The sequence below is a fragment of the Protopterus annectens genome, chromosome 9.part0, assembly GCF_019279795.1.
Source record: "Protopterus annectens isolate FY-2018-M chromosome 9.part0, PAN1.0, whole genome shotgun sequence".
NCBI lineage: Eukaryota > Metazoa > Chordata > Ceratodontiformes > Protopteridae > Protopterus > Protopterus annectens.
Genome location: NC_056743.1, coordinates 861,328,458 through 861,350,779, shown reverse-complemented (window position 1 = coordinate 861,350,779; position 22,322 = coordinate 861,328,458).

Genomic DNA, 22,322 nt, shown 5'->3' with positions numbered 1-22,322 from the left:
TTTCCAAAACTATCAACAACAAAGTTTTCACTAAATGTATCTTAGCGGTCGATTCACTCATCTCTTGCATTAACCTCTCAATAGCTTTCACCCCATAATCATTATTAATCACTGTGAACAAACTCTCTATGTCCAGTGTAACTAACAATAGCTCTGTAGTGGGATACTTCCCGTCAACTTCTTTCAATAACTGTAAAAAACATTTAGTATCCTTCAATACATTTGGTAACTTTTCCAACAGTGGCTTCAGAGTGCATTCTAACCATATGGAAGCATTTTCAGTTACCCACCCCCTCCCTGAAACAATGGGTCTAAGGGGTGGGTCCTCCAGGGATTTATGAACTTTGGGTAAGGCTTTTAACAATGGTGTAACAGGTTTACTAGTTTTTAAAAATTCAAACAACTCATCATTAATTTTCTGTTGCCCATGTAAGTCATGCAAACACAAATTCACTTTTCAACAATCATTTTAACAGCCAATGGATTAATCTTCACATATACTTGATCATTCAAAAGCATCTGCTGCAATTTGTTTTGTAAAAGTGCTGTCTAACACAACGACTGCCCCCTTGTCTGCATTCTTAATAACCAAGTTATGGTTTTGTATTAACTTTGTAAAGCCTGTTGTTGTGCAAATGTCAAGTTAAAATACTTTTATGTCCATTAGCTCTAAAGTATTCCTCTAAATCCCTTTCACAGCTATCAATAAACATGTGCATGGCAGGTGAAAACCGCGTACAAAAGAACTAGGTCGTAGTTGCATATTGGTAGCCACTACATTGTCATTATTATATAAACATTTTAAAGCTAAATTCCTGCAAAAAAGCATGATGTCCATTACTGTCTCATTGAATACCCCTGCTCTACCTGGCACAAACGTCAGTCCTTTACTGAGTACGCTGTATTCTTCTTCAGACAGCGTATGTGATGATAGATTGTATACAATATTATCAACAGAATCATAAGTCAAAAGGCAGTCCTTCTCCTTTTGTCCTGTTCCCTGCCCTCGCTCAATGATCTCTTCCACGCCCCTCTCTTCCTTACGGGAGCTGGAAGATGATGTAAAAAATGCCTACCTGGTGTTTGTTTAGGACGAGCTCCCTTGGATATATCATCCTTCTCAGATACAATATCATTGTTGGCCAATGTTGTTCGACCATGCTCTAAGTCGAGGACCTCTCTGTCCCCTATATTCTCTCTGTCCGCTGTTGTCACTGCTGGTAACACCGGAAAGTCGGCTTCAGTCAGGCGACAAGATTCAGCAGATGCTGTATCAGATAAAGCTATAGCTGTTGTTGATATAGCTGAGTTAGTTGAATTACTATCATTCGTATTTCCACGGCTGATCCACGTTATCTTCTCCGTACTGCACAAGTAGCTCTACTGGGTAATCGTCGTCTCCGGTTGACGTCATCAATGCACTGTTGGCTGGAATGATTGTGGTGCGGCCAAACGAAAATATTCCCAGTAGAGAAATCGGAGTGATCTCTCTTTAGTTTATTAATTTTTTGTGCACGCAATTTCTCATTTGCTTCATTGAACATGGATTCAAGTTCAATTAAGCGTCTGTTGTGTGCATCGCTTGTATAGTCTTTATCCAAAACTGATTGTATTTCTTGTATCTCCTTTCGTAGACGTTCTGTTTCAGGTGAAAAAAAGTTTTTAATCAAGTCCATATAACGGAAGCTGGTCTCGATATTAATAGATTGCCACTGAGCTAAAAGAGCTAAATTTGCTTTAGTCACAATAAGTTATAGTTTTCAGTTCTAATGGAAGTTTTATAGATAATATTTACTTTCTGGTGATTTGTTTCTATACAGGGCACTGCTAACATCTTATTTATTTATTTATTGTTATTTGATATTGCATCTTGATCTAATAATACCATGAAAAATTACTTGTGAATTTAAGGGTACAAAAAACAACTTAAACAAACTACCTTGGCAAAGAAATTTCAAGTTTTAGGGATATTTAGAATGATTTAATTTGGCAAAATACACAAATACAGAAAAATAAAGCAGAAGCACTCTAAACAGTTAAATGAAGCAAAAGACAATAAAATAAATATCATACTGCTAATGATGGACCATGATTATCTCAGGATTTATTCAGAGTGTGGCAAGGGTCCCAAGCAGATGAGAGCTCTGGAAAAATGAGCAGGAGACAATTTTAAGTGAGGTAGTTTTTACAAAATTCAATACTACTTTGCTAGGTGGGCACAACAGGTAATGCCAATCAAAGAAGGAAGGGACGGGCTTTGTTAGTCAGATTACCATAAGTATTGGAAGCCAGAGACACAGCCCTTTGAATCCAAAACAAGAGAAAGGTGGGAGGGTTGTGGAAAATTCAAAATGGATTGTTACTTCTATAATTAGAATTTCAGAAATCTTTGGTTTAATGTCTCAGTGGGATTTGACAGACTCAAAGAAAAGTGAAAAAAAAACAGTAGCAATGTAAAAAGAAAGGCAATGTAATGCTACTTTAAGCAGATGTATAAAGCTATAAAATGTACTGAAGCTCAAGTCCAGGAGTAGAATTCACATTACTGTCACAACTGAAATCCCACCACAGACTTAGACACCAGACTACTGGAATGCAACTTTATGAAGGTACATACAGCTATAAAAAGTACTTAAGCAGAAATCCTGGAGCAGAATTCACAATACTGCCACTACTGCAATCCCACCACAGACTAAGGCAACAGACTATAGGAATGCAGCTATAATCAGGTATATGCAGCTATAAAAAGTACTGAAGAACATACCCTAGAGAGTTTACATGAACTTTGTCTCTTGCTGTGATCTATCAATCATAGCAGCAAACAGCTCAAATATGCCACTTTGACAGATAGGGAGGGGAGGTGTTTAGGGGGAGAGGAGATGAGTTTAAGGACTACAACTTAGGCATAACAAAAGAATGAAAATTGGCCACTTTAGAAAGAAAAGGAAGTAACAGGCACTAATAATACTGTTCCATGTGATTATCCCTGTTTGTCTTTTAAGTATTCATTGAAAGCAAGAAATGGTAATTAAACCTGACTGACTAAAATAAGGCATGGTATATGTGAAAATACATGCAAACTCAATGCATTGACAGGAGCTTAGGGCTATGATGTAATATTTTAAAGCCAAACACTGCATTGTGGGATACCTAGAGGTAGACTAAAAAATCAAGATGCCTGACCCCATGTAGGTAGTCCCTGGAATTACATTTAAAAATATGAAAAAGTATATATAATCTAAAATGGTGTTAAAATGTAGGAAACATCAAGACATGATGAAACAAACATGTTTTTTTTCAGTCAGTGGGTATGGTTCTCATTTAATTTCTGTTATATAAACTAAAATATACCAAAGGCAGTAGAATAAATTTAACTATAAATATATCACAAGCAATGTAATATATATCAATTTTAAGAAATCCAATAGATTGTAGCAGAAATTACTTGAATAATCAGTGATAAAGCAATAAAATAATATGAATATCAACTAAGATTTATTCATAAAAAGAGTATTAATTTTGCTTAAAGTTTAAATAATTAATATATTCTCATTTCATTTAATAATGAATATAATGTATGTATGTGTGCATTTTAATGCATGCATGAATGTAAAAGTATGTGTGTGTATATGTGTGTGTGTGTGTGTGTGTGTGTGTGTGTGTGTGTGTGTGTGTGTGTGTGTGTGTGTGTGTGCATATATATATATATATATATAGAGAGAGAGAGAGAGAGAGAGAGAGATAGTTTATTGAATATTTAGATAGATACTTATATAGAAATAACTGTATTTAGTTATACAAACATGTAAGTGCAAAATATGAATACATATATGTATGTTCAGCTATCTTAGACTCACCTTGTTCATTACAAAATAAATTATAAATCATTATTAATTTGTTTAAATAATTGATATCCCTTTAAGTTCTTTAAGAGTATTCTTTCATTCATGCTGTTTTCTGATACTTATAATTCATTTAGTTTACTTTAACAAGGATATAGGTAGGGATTTGCTAAGGCAGGACAGTCTAGTGGAAATATTTCTTCTAGGCTAGAAATTATAGTTAATTCTATGTGTAAAGTCACTATTTTAAAATATATATTTAATAATACTTTTATATATTTATGTGTATATATATAAATTTATCAATCTTACAAGAAATCTATACAAAAACAATAAAGCTCATGTTAAATTTGGGCCTTTACTTCAGAATATATACATATAACAAGAGGTACAAAACAATGTTTTCCTTTGTCTCTATTACTCTTTTGCTTTAGCTATAGAAATATTAGCAAAATACATAGGGCCGGATTCACTAAGGCTTGCACGGAGTCTAAGAGTAGTGTAAGACTCCATGCAGCCTTCGCGATCCAGGAACAGCCCAAAGTCCGTGTAAGAGACAAGCTAAAACGGCTCTTACACGGAGTGGGCGTGGATAAGCTAATCACCTCACTTGCAGCCGAATAGCATGCAAATGAGGATGATTAGCAATCCAGGAAGCCCAGAACAGCCCGTGTAAGAGCTGTTTTAGCTGCAGAAATGTACTCAGTTGACAACTGAGTACGTTTCTGCAAAAACTGCAATGGAGCCATGTCATCTCCAAATAAAGGGTGCATATGTGTCAGGCAGCATGCCAATGGCCAAATATGTGGCCATTGGCAAAGTAACCTGATGCAAATATATTAAAAATATCATTTCTTTTCGGCGATTGCCGATGTTTAAACCCAGGGCAGCCCCGCGCAAACGGGCTGTGCTGTATAAAACATAAAAACGAAGGTTTTAAACCTACAAATGTAGGTTTTATGCAATACATGGAATGTCAATGCAGGGACCAGCAGACCAAAATCAACATGGCCACCATGTAGTGGTTGCTAAGGGGGGAAGCTGAGTCTAAGACATGTAACTAAGCATTAGTAGGCAATCTGATGCAAATGAGTGTAAGGATACTGAATTCCACTGTCACATAGCAAATGAGCACAGTCTGAGTAGTGTAAGAGTTACAGAAGGGGGAGGAACAGAGTAGGAGATAGGTGACATCACAGGGGGGAATGGTAGAAAGAAATGCAGTTCATTGAAGGTCAGAGTTACATGACAGATGTCAGACAGATATCATGGAAAGAGGTGTGCCACTAACTAAGCATGAGAAAGTCAAGAAATGGAAGGTGTACACTGTTGCCTACACCAAAGTTTCTTGCTGGATGTGTATGCACATGTGTGCGCGCCATGAAGCGCGAGTAAGGCAGTGTGCACGCGTGTAAGGCAGACTGAGCATGTGGGAGCGTGTTGGGAGATGTTTAACACTGTTTGCGTGGGCGTGCACGCGTTTTAATCTGAATAAGCAGATTCTGAACTGTGTAAGCATGTGTGCGCGCGTGTAAGCCACTGTGAGTGTGTTTCTGCTGGTTTACACACGGCTCCACCCTGAGGAAACAGAAAGGAAAAAGGAAGCAACAGATATAGTAGGAAGCTAGCAGGGAATACTGCTGGAGCTAGCAGGTGAAAACAATTAGATGCAGGCAATTACACAGGCAGAATAGTAGCCCAGCCCAGCACTTAAAACTCTGCAAACAGCAGTGCAGGATGTTTCTCTCAAGAGACACTGCAAGACAGGAGTTAAGTTATCAGAAGTGAAAACTGAAAAAGCTGAACTCAGAGCAGAAATGTTAGGGGCTGCCATAGCTGTCATAAAGAGACATAGGCGACTTGCTGAGGGTGGTGACAATGCAGATGGTGCCAGACAACCCACAGTGAGGAGACGGAGAAGAGTGTACATGCCCAGGGTCACCTACCACGGGTTACATGAGCTGGAGATAGTAGAGCGCTATAGATTGGACAGAGACCTCCTACAGCAAATAGTGGAGCTGTGCAGGCCACGCCTCATGCACAGAACCAACAGAGGGGAACCCATCCCAGTGGAAACCAAGGTATGTGTTGGCCTAAGAATACTAGCAACAGGTACCTTCCAGAGACCAACTGGTGATATGATGGGGATATCACAGGCATCAGCCTCCAGGGTACTGCACCAGTTCCTGGATGCCATGTCAGCACATGTCGGTGATCATGTATATTTCCCCAATGCCCGTGAGGTATTGGCCAGCAATATGCGTCTCTTCCAGCAAATAGCGGAATACCCTGAGGTAGTGGGTGCAATAGACTGCACGCACATCAAAGCACCAGCCGGTGAGCGGGTAGGGCATACATCAACCGCAAGGGCTTCCCCTCCATCAACTGCCAGGTCATGTGTGATGCCCAGGGCATAATAATGAATGTGTGTGCTGGCTGTCCTGGGAGCTACCATGATTCCCACATCTGGCATTTGGCGCAGCTGTACCAGACATTTGCCAATGGGGACATCCCATGGACACCTAGTGGGGATGCAGGTTATGCACTGGAGCCGTGGCTGATGACACCCATCAGAAATGCACACACACCTGAACAGGAATGCCATAATGAGGCACACGCACAAACACGTAATGTAATAGAGCGTGTGTTTGGGCTGCTCAAGTCATGGTTCCAGTGTCTGGACACATCTGGTGGAGCCTTGCAGTACACACCAACTACATGTACCCAAATTGTCATGGTATGTTCTATGCTACATAATATGATCTTGCGAAAACAGCTGCAGCAGGACCAGCATAGGGCCGGGCCAAACAGCCCCCCACCATTGCCAAGGCCATCACAGGCAGAGCGTGACTCGAAGGAGGAACAACCTGAGCCTGCCCCAGTAGGCAGAAGGAGGAGTGCCCAGTATGCCCTGGCCTTGGCAAAGAGGCAACGCATAGCACATACACTGGCTCAGTAGGAACCCTGGGAATGATACCCCTCTCTGACTCACTCATATAGTAACAGGAATGCCTAACATGACACAACCTGCTCTCAAAGATGTACAGGGAAGTGTAATATGCGCATCCGACAGAGGCAGCCCTGCAGCACCACCTGAGGCATGAATGCTATGTGTTAAGTAATGTAACACCATGTACTATATGCACACCTGAGGACCCTGACTAACATCCTACCCTCACCAAGCATCATGCCACAACATGACAATGAGATAATCAAGTGCAATAATTGACTGAAGTATCGCAGTTAGTCAAAGGGGATCCAATGTGTGCCAGTCTGGGATGACATGCTGAGCATGACATGATGCACCACCTGCTAGGACTGGCATGCACCTATCAGTGCAGGCCGTATGGATACTGGCAAAGGCTGTTGTTACCCACAGTGTGCCCTGAATAGGTAAGGCTCAAAACACAAACCTATCTCCATAGGTATCAGAAGGGATAAGAATAAGATAAGGGATAAGTCGAAACAGCAAGATGTATGCAGTCTAAACTCACCCAGTATGGGAATGTTGATATCTGCGCTGTAACAGAAAACTGAGTCAAGGCTCACAACAGCACCCTAACACTACCAGGTTACACCTCATACTGTGCTGTACAGCCTCAAAACATGGAACAAGCTACAAAAGGAGGGTGACTAGCAAGAATTGTCAAGGATAACCACACCCCCATGTTGGTACCACAACAAAAAGCAGCATGGACTAGCCATGGTCAAGTAACAGTGGCTAAAACTGCCCCCCAGTTTATAGCCTGCTACAGACTACTGTCCCAACACCAGGACCTGCACCTGGCCTATGCTGGAATACATGAATATATCAAGTCCTCCAAACCACATTATATTGGGTGACTGAAAATATCCAGACATAGACTGGGAGCATTATACTAGCTCCAACAGTGTAGGAAAAAAGTTCATAGAATCCATAAAACAAAAGGCCCAGGAACAAAGTACCACTCCCACAAGAGGGGTAAGCATACTGGATGTGATAATCAGCAACATGAGTACTGGATGGCAAGATGAGAAGTGTATTGCTCACTGGTAAAACCAGACCATAGAGTAATCACACTGGATATACAAATCCTGACTACAGTCCCTGGCCAGAAAACCACAGTGGAAAACATGTGTTAAGCAATATTTGTACTCCTCCAGGAATGCTTGGATTATGCAATCCTAAATTAAAACAAGACACAATGCCATACACGCAGGAATCTGGCATGGTGGACACCAGCCATAACTAAACCATGCATGATAATGAGGAAGCTACTACATGATAGAGCAAACATAAACAATGAAGTAATCACTGATCAGTAGTATGGCAATAAAATCTGTCCACACATACAATCCACTAAGGTCAGCCACAACAAGTTGAATCTGTGAATCCTGAGGCAATGTTACACCTGCCCCAAGTACACAGACAACCCCCAACTCCACCCAAGAAATACAAATATATGTGACAGATTTAACCATCTATCCAAACTGGAGGCTGAGCTCCCTCAACTCAGTACTCCCAAAACTAGTCAGGAGGAGAAGGTAACCACACACACCACAAACACAGTCCCACATAGACCTATCACAACTGCAAACCAAACACATAAACACAGAAAAACATTCCTGGAGGCACAAATTACAAACACAGCACACCAACAGAGGCCTCTAAAGCAGACAGCCAATCAAACAACCTCCAAACATAGCACATGCAACACATAGTACACAAAGCTGGTGTGCCAAACAGTCACAGGCCAGAAGGAGAAACAACATGCCTGATACAGTTGTAATAGGTGACTCCATAGTCAGACACACTGCTGTCCCGCACACCAGACTGAACAAGGGAAAGGGTACAGTAAGCAGCCTGTAGGCTGCCACAATGCCACATAACAGAAGTATGCAGGTCACTCCAAAGCAAGTAGAAATATGATGCAGTCATAGTCCATGCTGGTGTGAATGACCTGAGATGTACCTCCCTAGACTACATGAAAAGAGACATAGATGAGCTCTCTGATTATGTAGTCCAGGCCGGTATGACACTCACCGTTTGCAGCATCCTACCCTTACCAAGAATAATGCCACAGTACAAACACGGAATGATCAGTCATAGCAAGTAGAACACTTACTGGTGTCATTCCAAGGGGATCCAATGTCTGTCTGCTTGGGATGTCATGCTTGACAAGCCACGCAGCTGTTCTTGGGATGGCTTGCACCTGTTACCCCTGGGCGTCTGAATATTGGATAAGGCCTTTGCCACCTCCATAGAGCCTTTTGTAGGCAAGGCTGAAAAGACTGACCCACCAACCTAGAAAACATAAGTGGAAAGAAACATAAGGGTAATGCTGACCAATGCCAGACGTGTAAACCCCAATATGCATGCTCCCAAGGCCATCCCCAGTATGGAGAACATCGATGTCTGTGCAGTGACAGAAACCTGCTGCAAGCCCCCTGACAGCACACCAGCACTACCAGGTTATACCACGTATCATGTGTCATGGCCCCAAAACCTGGAACAAAACATAAAAGGAGGGTGAGTATCCATATTCAGCACAGACACCCATACGTCCAGGTAACTGACAATGCACAAGGCATTGGAGTCCACCCATGTGCAACTAACTGTAGGCAAGACTGCTGTACAGTCTGTAGCATGCTACAGACCACACTCTCACACACAGGAACCCCACCCAGCCGTCCTGAAGACACTGGACAGTATGAATGCCCACCAAATACCAAACAAGGTACCACAAATTACCACATAGGTGGTAAACCATTATGTATGGAAGGAGTAACCAGGGACCTAGGGACACAAGTGGACAGTAACCTATTATGTGACACCCACATTGCCAATGTGGCTAGGAAGACTGTCTACATTTGACACCGTATCAGGAAAGGATTCACATCTACGTCAACAGAGGTCATTGTGCCCCTATACTGTTCTCTAATCACACCCATAATCTAGTACAATGCCTCATATGGGATGTACCTGACCTGACACCTGCAGCAGTTAGAAAGACCTCAAAGGTACCTCACCAAGAGGATAAAGGGTCTCAAATATATGTCATATGCTGCCTGGCTGTAGACACCCCAGCTGAATGCAGTCACATACTGCCTACACAGAGGCATTGCATGCCTGTTGTAGAAGGCCATGCCCAACACAGGAGTAATGGACATGCTCCACCCAGAAAACTCAAATCCATCGGAGCTGTGAGAGTGAGAGATGTCAACCTCAACAAATAATGAAATAGGATGTGCTGGTGGGACAGATACATAATCCAGAGGCTCCCCACACCCTGGACCAGAATCCCACTCCATGTTAGGCAGAGCCCTCACTGACACTCTTCAACAGGAATCTTGCCAAGTGGATGGATGATTGTAGAGTTACACTGGGGTCTTCACTGTGTCATGTCCAGACAGAGGCACAGCAAAGCAAATCATAAATGGCCATAATATTCACATAGCAAGGGGTGGCAAAAGCCACACACACTCTGGCTAGGCTAACAAATGCCCTAGGGTGGATAGCCTAGTATGAACCTATGAACCTATGAAGATACAAATTGTACAGGACACTAAGGATAATCCCAAGGCTTTCACAACTGATGGTAGGAACCATGTTGGGAATTCACAGATATGCTCTGAATCACACAAATATCACAAACACACACACATATTGCCAACATACATCCTGACAGGTGCAGTGCAACCCCGAATGCAGAATATCTATCCAGCAGACTGCTGGCGCCTGACATTGCAGATGCTGAGGTAACAGCCAACATCTACAAAGCAAAACACACAGCAGCAATGGTATGAGATGGTGTCCTGGGCTTAGTGCAACATGGACTCCAAGATGAATGGAATACCAAACCACACTACTGCTCAATGTCAGCCTTACCACAGAATATGTACCCAAAGAGCAGTGTACAACAACAGTGGTCCTTCTCAACAAAGGTGTTGCCTGAATGGATACTGAAAACTACTACCCCAGAATCCTGAGAAGCTCGGTCTGCACAGCTAAGGAAAGGATCAGCATGTACCACAGACATAAAGATATTGGGGACCTACTGACACCGGACCCTACCCAGTGTGGCTTTCTTAAGTGCAGATCCTGCCCTAAACATGTTTGACTCAATTGAAACAGTCATTAAGGTCATTGATGAGGGCAATGTGGTCCACACAGCGTAGCTGGACCTTGCAAAGGCTTCTATACAATACCCTACGTGTTCATCATAGATAAGCTCACCAGCTTAAATATAAACCCCTATGTCAGTAGAGGGTTGCAAACCAGACCAAGGACAGAACAGACATGGTCAGACATGCTGCAGCCATGTCAGACTACAAACCAGATATAACTGGCATCCCACAAGGCTTGGTCCTGGGATCTCCCTCGTCTGGTATATATGTCCCATAGGTACAGGCAAACATGGAAGGACTGTGTCCGAACATGTTTGCAGAGGACTACAAACTGCTCAGCACATATGATCCACCAGCTGACACAAGCATCCCACAAAAGGGCCACATAGAAACAGACAACTGGTGCCATAGCCATGTCAGCAAGCTAATTGTAGAAACGTGTATAGTCAACCCTCGTGGATATACAGTAAGTGCCCACCAATTAGCACATAGGTGTTAACCCATTATGTAGTTAACATGTAATGAGAGACCTGGGGACACAAGGTGATAGATATCCTGCATTGGACAAACATGTGCTGTAGTGTTTACAGAAACATACCATATACCCACCTAATCATGAAGGTTGTCACATCTAGATAAGGGGAGGTCATCGTGGCTCTGCAGTCATCCTTCATCAGCGGTACAATTGACTACAATAGCCCCTGTGGGATGTACCTCAGCAGACACCTCCATCAACCGTAAAGTCCCAACAGTACCTCACCAGGAGTATCAAAGAGCTTGCACAGATGCCATGTGTTGCCTGTGTTGCTGGTATCAATAAACATGCTGCACCTTGTACAATCTGAATGGCAGTGAGCTATGCACATGAGAGACCTGAACCCCAGCACTGACTTACATAGGACAAGCTGTACTGCATGATCCATAACACAGAAGCCACCCCACCCATGGTGAACCCCCAGTACAGGCTACCCATAGAGTCACTTATCAATCTTCCTCAATAGGAATCTTGATGAGTGGATGGGAGATGGTAGCTTTATCCTGGGTATCACTGTCATGTCACAGGTAGACAGAGGCACATTATACTAACCATGACATATGTCATGGCAAACTCCACTTAAAATGTGTGTTGAAGGATAAACACACTCTCCAACTAGCATTAGACATGGACTAGGGCACATCGCTAGTGTTTGCAAATGTACACCTATGTTGTGGAATACACTACCAATGTTGGACAAGCCTGGTTTAAGTAGTTCATATCTGAACAGAATGCAACATGGTCAGATGTACACAACTGGCCCCTAACCAGGCTGTTGTGCCCACTATCGAAATGTAAAGCAGTGATAGCACTAAAGCCCAGGATACTGTCCACCACAGTCAAAGTACTACCAGTACACTATACAGTACTACAGTGTTAGGTCAGTGTGAAAGGATGTTGACAACTGTATGCAAAGTATCCCATGCAAACACTGCAGGCACAGTATAATCCTGTTGTGTTCACACACAAAGCAGTTGTACAGTAACTACACAACATGACACACAACACACAACTATAAGCGGGTGATATTTGTTGAAGTTCACACTCATCCACAAATGTGGTGGGCTGCAGAGTCCAACATATGGAATGCTCACACTGGGCATGCTCACACACTTTGATAAATGAGACATATGTCAGACAACATGCCATGGGAAGGCTGAACTGGGCATGCTCACACACTTAGGCCAAATCTCAGTTTAGCAGTTGGACACACATATCTGGTATTTTTATGTGTTATTCCAGGAACCAACCACATTACAGCAGTCTGCCCAGTGCACACAGTTAAATGACTACAGAGACATACGTGATATAGTGGATCCCTCCCATATGCAAACATCTTCCACAGATGCACAAGTTGTTCATATAAACAGGGAATGCTATGGCAATAAAGATGTGTAAACAGTCTATCAGCAACAAATAATGTGCATTTGACAATTAAACATATGGGTGTAGAGGTCAACACTAGGCTGTTTGTCCTAGGGAATGACAGCTTAGCCAGAGTGTGCTTGGTGTCTGCCTCCCCACAGGATGCACATTCCCCTTTCTAAACACCGATGATGTCAGCACCCTATAAGTACAGCAGGAGAAAAGAAGCTTCTCAGTAATGTGAATAGCGTGCTCTGCTAATGTGTCCGTCACACATGTCATAACATAGTTAGATAGGGGTTTGAATCCTGCAAATGCTCAGTGTGTGAGTGGGGTTTGTGTGTGTAAGTCTGTGGGCGAAAAATGTCCCTTTTGGCAACTGGGAAAACACACTACAGGATGCACATTCCCCTTTCTAAACACCGATGATGTCAGCACTCTATAAGTACAGCAGGAGAAGAAAAGCCTCCCAGTAATGTGAATAGCGCGCTCTGCTAATGCGTCTGTTTCAAGTGTCATAACATAGTTAGGTAGGGATCCAACAAGTGTAGAAAGGAGCGATGCTGATCTTTTTGGTACAAAAACCAAAAACTGTATTGTAACAGAGTATTCAAGTCCCAAACAAAAGTAGTAATCCAGTAATGTCCAAGCAAGTGAACCACAACCACTAGTGGCTTAAAATCTTTATTCCATCAGATAAGCGCTTTCGCTGCTAAGAGCTTCTTCAGATCTATTGAATGGTACACAAGTTAAAATTCCCCATTATATATGTGGGTGTAACAAGAGAAACAATTAACACAATTGACACAATTAAAAGGGAAATGTTAAAAATCTCATATACTTGGCAATACTAAAAAATGTAGGTATATGAGTGTAAGTATTTATATCTAACATGCAAAGGTAAATGAAAAATAAATAAATAGTATAATACACATATGTATAAAAAGTCAAATAGATCATAAAATGTAAAAAGTTAAGTATGCTAAAATGTCATGTCATGGGCTGCAGGAAAAATTTTACTTACATCTAAATACTGAAAACATTTGTAAGTTACTTGATTATTCATTCAGAACCTATACACTTAAGTGCAGCAAAAATGTGTGGATATGATCATTTTATATTCCTGCGTCTCCTTAATCTAGGTTTAATGGAGGCTCTCTCATTCAGGCCTAATCCACTGTCAGCTCTTAATCGGACAATCTATTCACTTTCCTTACTTTCAGTTTGACTACTAATGTCACCTCCTCTTTTGTTCGGTGTTATAACCTCTAAAACCCTGAATAAGAATGTGTGTGTGTGTTGTCATAAAGGCTCACATGTTTAGCTAAGGCATTATGGCTGGAACCCTTCCTGATGTGGTATATATGTTCCCTCATTCTATCTCTGAGCTTACGGTTTGTTTTGCCCACATAGAAACTAGAGCAGGCTTGACAAACCCCAAGATATACCACGTTACACGTCATGCAGTCTGCAGTTGTATTAGTTCTAAACACTTTGTGTGAATCAGGATGTGTAAACTCAGTGGCTGTATCAATATAAGAACAAAAGTTGCAATGCCCACATGGCATAGTATTCCCTGCCACCTCGTCTCGTCTAGTGTGTCTCGGATAGCATAACATCTGTTTAAGGTTACTCTTATTTCTATATTGGAACCTCGGAGTATCCCCAACAATCTTTCTGAGATCATCATCTATCTGTAGAATGGTCCAAAATGTGTTAATGATATCTCTGATCTCGTTATGGTCAGATGTGAACGTAGTAGTAAATTTCACGATACGTGGGGTAAATGTACCCCTATCAATAACACTTACTTGCTCCATGGGTCCAAAGTAAGGTGTAGCTATAGTCTGTCTTAAATCTTGTATGTTTTCTAAGCTCTTACTGACCTCTGCAGTACTATAGCCTCTATCTGTCAACCTTCCCTTCAGGTTGTCTAACTCTGATAGGAAACCTGCTTGAGTTGGATTTAGTCTGGAGGCTCTAATGGCCTGACCTTTAATAATATTCCTAAACACAAAAGCTGGGTGCATACTAGATCTCATTAATAAGGAATTACAATAGCATGATTTTCTAAATACGCCAGTATTGATGAGGCCATTAGGGAGCTTTTCTATATATAGATCTAAGAACTCAATGCTGTATAATGAGTGATTCATATTAAATGTAAGATAACTGGTCAACTCATTCATTGCCTCTAGCAATAATTGCAGTTCATCTATTGAACCTTTCCACAGAATAAAGACGTCATCCACAAAACGTCTGTAAAACATTACATGCTGTTTGAAAATTTCAAGATCAAATGGGACTTGCTCCTCCCAGTGAGCTAAAAACATGTTGGCATAACTATTCGTGCATGGTGTCCCCATTGCTACACCATCCACTTGTCTGTAGATCGTTTCATCAAAGACAAAAATGTTATTTTCCAACACTAGTTCTAAAAAATGTACCAATAGGTCAATCTTGACCAAGCTATAGTCACTGTGTGTCTTCAAGTAATCAGATATATATATAAGACCAACATTGTTGGGAATAACAGTAAACAGTGATTGTATGTCAAGTGTAACAAAGACACAATCTCCTATCGAATTACTTTGTTCAGTACATCCATAAAGGTCCAACAAAAACTGTTTGGAATCCTTTAACACATATCTGTTGTCATTAAGGATAGGTCTTACATTTTTCTCTATATAGACTAAAAGATGCTCAGTGACCCATCCACGACCAGAGACTATAGGTCTCATGGGCGGGTCATGGGCATCTTTATGTATCTTTGGGAGACCGTGCATGATAGGAATCATAGGGGCCTTGATGGTAAGGTACTCATAAAGATCTTTATCAATCAAAAGGCTCATATGTATATCAGATAGTATATCTTTAATGTGCCTTATGATCTCTAAGGATGTATCGGATGTAATAGTTTCATAAAAGCTGTCATTCAACATATTCTTCATTGATTGATAATAATGCATGATATCCATGACAACAACTCGGCCACCTTTGTCTGCCGGTTTATTAACAATGGTATTGATGTCCTGCAATTTCCTAAGATTAATCCTCTCTTAATGGGTTAAATTATCTCTCTTATAGAATCTCTTGTTCGGACCTTTATCATAGTATTTGTAAAGTTCCTCCTCTGTGAGCCACTGGAACGTCTCTACTAATGGATGGTTGACAGGTATATACTCACTTAGGTTCTTAAAAGCAAACTGCCTATCTTTTGATTCACCTATATCAGAGCCTTTGTGTATAAGCTTAAGCATGACGTTTCTACAGAACAGTTTTAAGTCTGTCATGGTTTCAGTCAGGGTAGTAGTGCTATTGGGGATGAAATTCATTCCTCTACTCAACAATTTCACATCATCATCTGTTAACATTATACTAGATACATTATATACTAACGTTTCTCCCTGCTGTTCCACATTCTCTTCAGGGTTTGATTCTGAGGAAATTCATCTGAGAGCTTTCTTCTAGCGTCCACGCTCATAGGCGTGCGTCTCGGGCCCTTCTCTAGTCTTACTGGAAGAGGAAAAGAAACATTCAAAGCAGGGTCGGGACAGGCACCTATGTTATGACATTGTGTTTTAGGTCTAACAACTACATCTGTCCCTTGTTCTACATTGACTGGATTGTTCTTAGTAATCCGTACCTCAGGGTAAAGGTTCACATCAATGTGCATACTGGAATGTACTATATGTATAACATCATTGGAATCGCTATTAGTCACAACACTGGTTACATCACTGGATTCTATAACATCTGTGTGTACACTAGTATCTGTCAATGCCACCCCCTTCTTCTGTTTAGTAATTGCAGATGGACGGCTACTGGTTTTAATAGCCTCCTCTATTACACATTCATTGGAGACATTGTTGGAAACAACTCGAGTAGTAATTTGAGATGATTGAAAAGTATCTACTGAGTTCATACATACTCTATCATACGTCTCATTAGTGCCATTACATTCAGTTCTAACACTATTAGCATTGTCTTCATTGATAACAGTGCTCACATTATCAAAATGCCTGTAATTCCTATTGAAATTACTATCAACATTAATAACATTATTAGAATTTACAGTATTACTAATATTGTTATAATTATTCCTAGGCCATGTGAAAACATGGCCTAATTTAAAATCGTTCAAGTCTCTGATTATTTTGTGTCTTTTCTGCTGAAATAACTTGTGTTCCAATGCAAGAACACTATCAAGTAAATTTTCGAAGAGTGGTTGCACTATGTCATGTTCAAACTCACTAAAAATTAGATTCTGCTTACTATTAATGTTTTCAGTAAGTGCAGCTTCCTCAGGTCCAAAATAAGTTATAAGAAGTTCCAAATACTTGCGACTAGCATCTAAATTCAGTTTCTGCCAAGCTGTCAGCAAGTCAGGGTAGTCGTGACCCTGGCTAGGCATGTTAAAGATTCGTAAGCCTCGTGGAACAATCTTCATATCCAGACAATACTGTAGGTGCATCCGCTGCACTTGTAATCTCTTTAATTTAAAGAAATTCTTCTCGACATCGTCTAGAAGCTTGTGTAGCTTCTCCATGTCCACTGACTGAGTGGTGACATCATCTTTGGGCGCCAAACCTTCCAATTGCCAACAGGAAGCAGCAGTACCATCAAGGTACTGCTTAAATCTATGCAGTAAGGCTTCATTCCGCTGGTTTTCACCTCGTGGAACGTAATCAAGCTCGATGTTGGCCATAATTGCACTGTAATCCCTGTAGATAATAAACAACCAGTGCAAAGTAAGATAGTTCCAAATATGAAATTGTAGATAGATCCGCTCCTGCAGGTGGATGTAAATATAATGTAAGAAGAAATAAAAAAGTTACAGCCTCCTGCCAGGTAAACGCTCCTATTCAAAAAGCAAATATAAAAATCCAACAAGTGTAGAAAGGAGCGACGCTGATCTTTTTGGTACAAAAACCAAAAACTGTATTGTACCAGAGTATTCAAGTCCCAAACAAAGTAGTAATCCAGTAATGTCCAAGCAAGTGAACCACAACCACTAGTGGCTTAAAATCTTTATTCCATCAGATAAGCGCTAAGAGCTTCTTCAGATCTATTGAATGGTACACAAGTTAAAATTCCCCAGTATATATGTGGGTGTAACAAGAGAAACAATTAACACAATTGACACAATTAAAAGGGAAATGTTAAAAATCTCATATACTTGGCAATACGAAAAATGTAGGTATATGAGTGTAAGGAGCGTTTACCTGGCAGGAGGCTGTAACTTTTTTATTTCTTCTTACATTATATTTACATCTGAAGAAGCTCTTAGCAGCGAAAGCGCTTATCTGATGGAATAAAGATTTTAAGCCACTAGTGGTTGTGGTTCACTTGCTTGGACATTACTGGATTACTACTTTTGTTTGGGACTTGAATACTCTGTTACAATACAGTTTTTGGTTTTTGTACCAAAAAGATCAGCGTCGCTCCTTTCTACACTTCTTGGATTTTTATATTTGCTTTTTGAATAGGAGCGTTTACCTGACAGGAGGCTGTAACTTTTTTATAGTTAGGTAGGGGTTTGAATCCTGCAAATGCTCAGTGTGTGTGAGTGGGGTTGGTGTGTGTGCAAGTCTGTGGGAGAGAAATGTCCCTTTTGGCAACTGGGAAAACACACTACAGGATGTACATTCCCCTTTCTAAACACCGATGATGTCAGCACTCTATAAGTACAGCAGGAGAAGAGAAACCTCCCAGTAATGTGAATAGCATGCTCTGCTAACATGTCCGTCTCAAGTGTCATAACATAGTTAGGTAGGGGTTTGAATCCTGCAAATGGCAAGTGTGTGCGTTTGTCTGAGGGGGGGTTAGTGTGTGTGAGGGAAATGTCCCTTTTGGCAACTAGGAGAACAGACTACAGGATGCACATTTCCCTTTCTAAACACTGATGATGTCAGCACCCTATAAGTACAGCAAGAGAAGGTAAACCTCCCAGTAACACACATAGCACACTCTGCTAATGTGTCCATCTCGAGTGTCATAACATAGTCAGATAAGGGTTTGAATCCTGCAAATGGCAAGTGTGTGTTTTTGGCTGAGGGGGGTTAGTGTGTGTGAGGACAATGTCCCTTTTGGCAACTAGGTGAACAGACTACCAGATGCACATTTCCCTTTCTAAACACTGATGATGTCAGCACCCTATAAGTACAGCAAGAGAAAGAAAACCTTCCAAAAATGCGAATAGCACACTCTGCTAATGTGTCAGTTTCGAGTGTTATAACATAGTCAGAAAGGGGTTTGAATCATGCAAATGACAAGCATGTGTTTTTGGCTGAGGGGGGTTAGTGTGTGTGAGGACAATGTCCCTTTTGGCAACTAGGTGAACAGACTACAGGATGCACATTTCCCTTTCTAAACACTGATGATGTCAGCACCCTATAAGTACAGCAAGAGAAGGGAAACCTCTCAGTAATGCAAATAGCACACTCTGCTAATGTGTCTGTCTCAAGTGTCATAACATAGTCAGATAGGGGCTTGAATCCTGCAAATGGCAAGTGTTTGTTTTTGGCTGAGGGGGGGGTTAGTGTGTGTGAGGACAATGTCCCTTTTGGCAACTAGGTGAACAGACTACAGGATGCACATTTGCCTTTCTAAACACTGATGATGTCAGCACCCTATAAGTACAGCAAGAGAAGAAAAACCTCCCAGTAACATGAGTAGTGCACTCCGCTAATGCGTCCGTATGAAGTGTCATAATATAGTTAAGTAGGGGTTTGAATCCTGTAAATAGAAAGTGTGTTTGTCTGAGGGGGGTTAGTGTGTGTGTAAGGGAAATGTCCTTTTTGGCAACTAGGAGAACAGACTACAGGATGCACATTTCCCTTTCTTAACACTGATGATGTCAGCACCCTATAAGTATAGCAAGAGAAGGGAAACCTCCCAGTAATGTGAATAGCACAATCTGCTAATGTGTCTGTCTCGAATGTCATGACATAGTCAGATAGGAGTTTGAATCCTGCAATTGGAAAGTGTGTGCTTTTGGCTGAGGGGGGTTAGTGTGTGTGAGGGCAATGTCCCTTTTGGCAACTAGGTGAACAGACTACAGGATGCACATTCCATTTTCTAAACACTGTTCAGCTGAAGGCCATTGCTCTGGCACAAGTTGTCTGTTTCTATGATGCCGCTTTGGAAGATGCTTGTGTCGGCTGGAGAGTCGATTATGGTGGCCAGTTCGCAGTCATCTGCATATTTGGTCAGCCACAGTCCATCCATGTTGGCCTGTACCACCAATAAATATATACCAAACAAGAGAGGTCCCAGGACTGAGCCTTGTGGGACACAACTTGTAACTGGTTTGGAGTCTGGCATGGCTCCAGCAATTCTAACCATGTGGGTTCTGTCCTTGAGCCACTGTGCAATCCATCTAGTGACATAGGGGCTTATATTTAAGCTGGTGAGCTTCTCTAGAATGCCCAAGTGGGGTATTGTTGTGAAGGCTTTTGCAAGGTCCAGGTAGGCTGAGTGAACCACCTTCCCATCGTCAATGGCCTTGGTGACTGTTTCAAAGAAATCAACCAGGTTACACCTGGTAGTGCTGGTGTGCTCTCAGTAGCCCTGAACCAGGCATCTGTTACTGCACAGATATCGATGTTCTCCATGCCAAGGAGTGTTTTGGGTGCATGCATCTGGAGGTTTAGACTTCTGGCATTGGGTAGCATTACTCTTAGTTTCTTATCCCTTGTGATACCTATGAAGGTGAGTTTGTCATTTGAGCCTTGCCTAACATAGGCACTATGGGGGTAGCAAGAGCCTTTGCCAATATCTGAAAGCCCAGGGCTGACAGGTGCAGGCCATCCCTAGCGAAGCAGGTAGTTCAACAGAAGATGAATATGTGAAGGTGTAGTGCCTGTGATTAGTTAGCAGTAGCATATATGACTGCTCATGTGGACACATGCCAGGTAAGTCATATACACTGTGTCACAGGCAATGTACATGTGAACAGGACAAACAGTGACATCCTGTCAAGTGGGACGACATGGACATACATATAGTAAGCTATGCAGATGGCACTAGGAGTCCACAGAAGCTCTATAACTATGCATTGCAGGTATGATCAGTATTCCAGGGTAATTGCAAGCAAACATGCATGCAAACAAAGCTACTGTAAACAGGGCTGCATGTAGTCCATTGTACAACAAACAAGCTGTACCAGTTCCAGTAGGTAACACTGCAAATATGCAAGCACTATGCACATGTACATGGAAATACATGGGTCAGATGGCTAGGGTCCAGTCTCAGTGCACAAAAGTGTACAGACCATGTACGGTCAGGATGTACAATAACTGGATGGAAACCCATGTGCTCATACCTGCAGTAATACACATGTCAAATAACAGACACTGAGCCTTCACTCAGTGGTTCCATAATTAGTAGGATGTATGCTACCTGGCCTGCCACCACAGTATCCCTGACATATATGGGGACTCTCCCTCCTGTGACAGTTAGTTTTGTGTGTTGGGGCTGTTTAGCATGGTATGAGATGTGAGCATGCAGTGCTAGGGTGCTCATGTGTGTCCTGTACCAGTCATGTAGTACTGCACACATATCAACATCCTCAAACTTCTGCATTGCAGAGTCCAGTGTGGGCAACATGCCACTTGCAATTTACAGGTCCATCATTGCGTATTACATTCATTACCTTATCCCTGTGCTACCTATGTATGTAGCCTTCTGTTGACATCATTACCACCAGTATGCCAACATGTGCAGATGATACACTATGGTACTTACCATGGTGTAGACAACAGGACATGACAATCACACACTTACTGCATCAGGCATGCTGTGATATACCCACAATTAATTCAGCACACAGTACCGTTAACAACATGATACTATTACTACACATCTATGTGGTCACCCTGTGCATCAGCAACATGTTAACCTGTACCTGCACAGTTGTTACAGATTGCAGGAGGTGGCACAGTTTCATCATATGCACAGGGTGTGAACTTGGTATGCCTGAGTCAGCCACTGATACCACCAATTGACATGTATGTGTATGTGTGTTGGTGAGGGACAGCAGTAGAAGGTGGGGCAATGTTGATGCAGTGTGTGCGTGTATGTGGTAGCCCTAGGTGTTGTCAATTCGCATGTGTGTTGGGATGCACACAGTTCCACCTCATGGCTGCCATATACTGGTGTTTCTGGACAGCCACAGACTGTACCTTCCAGGTCATACAGATCAGTGTCTCTGGCCATGGACACGGTACCTGTGCCTTGCAGGGGTGCTACGGACCATATCCAGTACCAACCCAGACTGGGTACTGCCATTAGAAGCAGGTGTTCATTGACTGGACACAGATCCCTGTCGGGCCCGACCAGAGCCACGTGCACGTGGTCTCCTGGAGTGGTCTGATGACAGCACAGACCCAGCATTGCTGGGGCTGCTGCTGGCACTACGGGGGTGGCCACGGCCCTGTTGTCATCCGCGACTGCCATTTTGGGGGACGCCT